Consider the following 1,969-nt stretch of genomic DNA (forward strand, 5'->3'; position numbering starts at 1 on the left):
AGAAAATCTACTTGGAAACTCTTTCAAAAACAATTAAACTTTATAATATAAAATCACTACAGAAAATTAGGGGCACAAGTCTTCCTCGAGAATAAGACACATAAAAAAATCTCATTTTCATGTCATTTATTTAAATTTATCCTCCAGTATCAATTCTCTTGTTTACAAGTCATGAGCCAAAGGTTTCAACAAATTCACAATATTAATAGTTTATCTTTCTAGTGTGTATTTTCACATGTCTATTAAAGGATGTGAATTTTCTAAAAATATTTCCACATATCTACACTCATACAGTGTGAGTTTTCACCCATATCATACAATATGAACAATGAAGCATTAACACATTCCCTTCAGTGTGAATTATCCCATGTTTCCTCAATGATCAGGAACAATTCTTCTGCAGAGAAAAAAATTAAGGCATTTCCACATTTCTTTACATCCACAGGGCTTCATATACACAAACTTTTGAGAAATTTCTGAAAGCTTTCTCAGATTTCTTACATTCGTAGGGCATCTATTCACTATGTGTTTTCAGATATTTAGAAAAATGTAAGGAGCATACTTTATATTTAAAGAGTTTTACACCAGTGTGAATTTGTGTGTGGATATTAATGTCTGGACAACACATACAGGCTTTACCAAATTCATTACATATATTTTTTCTCCAGTGCTGATTATAAAAAATTAATTAAAGATCTCCTAAATTCCTTAAATTTGGGGGTTTCTCTCCACCTTAAGTTCCTACAAGTTATATAAGATGTGAAAATTAGGTTAGGGTTTCCCACATTCTTTGTACGCGTTATGATTTTACTACAGATGAATTTAGCTGTGGATGCTACTAAGTTCTGGGGAACACGTGGAGGCTCATTCAACAGGCCTTACTTCGTACATGTACAGCAAGTTCTGAAGAATGTGTGAAGGTTTTTCCATATTCTTTACATTCATAAAGTTCTCCTCCAGTGTGGATTTACGTGTGGGTAGTAAGGCCTGTGGAATATCTGCCAGCCTTGCCACAATTCTTCCATTAACAGTGTGATTTCCAGTGAATTCACAGTGTGAACTCCAGTGTGAATTTGCAGGTTTGTATTAAGGCTTATGGAAGGAACAGAGTTTCCCACATTCTTTACTCTCATAGACACCACTCAAAACAACAATAACAATTACTCTAGACATAGATAATTGTACCTGTGAATTTACCTTAAAAAAGATAACTATCATCTGATGGAAACAGTTTAAATTGGGGAAACTGGGCAATAATCCCCAGAGAAGAGGCTGTCATAATCCAGATCGAAAATCATTCAACAACAGAAGGAGAAAGAAAATTCCATGCCGGCCTTACTCAACCATACCTGCAACTCAAAATGGATTAAAGATTTAAACGTAAGACCTGAAACTATAAAATTACTAGAAGAAAACATAGGGGAAAATCTACACAACATTAGTCAGGGCAGTGACTTTTTAGACTGACCCCCAAGTGTAGACAACAAGAGTAAACATACACAAATGGGATTATATCAAAATAAAAGGCATCTGCACTACAAAGGAAACAATTAACAGAGTAAAGAGACAACCTAGAAATTGGGAAAATATATTTGTAAGCAACATATCTGATAAAGGATTAATATCCAACATACATAAGGAACTCAAACAACTCTACTAAAAGAAAATGAATAATCCAATTAAGAAATGAGCAAAAGATCTGAAGAGACATTTCTCAAGAGAAGATATGGGAATGGCTAATAGATTCATAAAAAAATGCTCAGCATCATTAATCATTGGGGAGATGCAAATTAAAACCACAATGAGGGCCTGGTGCGGTGGCTCACGCCTGTAATCCTAGCACTCGGGGAGGCCGAGGTGGGAGGATCGTTTGAGCTTGTTCGAGACCAGCCTGAGCAAGAGCAAGACCTCGTCTCTACCAAAAATAGAAAGAAATTAATTGGACAGCTAAAAATATATAGAAAAAAAT

Source organism: Propithecus coquereli, unplaced genomic scaffold (genome assembly GCF_000956105.1).
Source record: "Propithecus coquereli isolate 6110/MARCELLA unplaced genomic scaffold, Pcoq_1.0 Scaffold164, whole genome shotgun sequence".
NCBI classification, from domain to species: domain Eukaryota; kingdom Metazoa; phylum Chordata; class Mammalia; order Primates; family Indriidae; genus Propithecus; species Propithecus coquereli.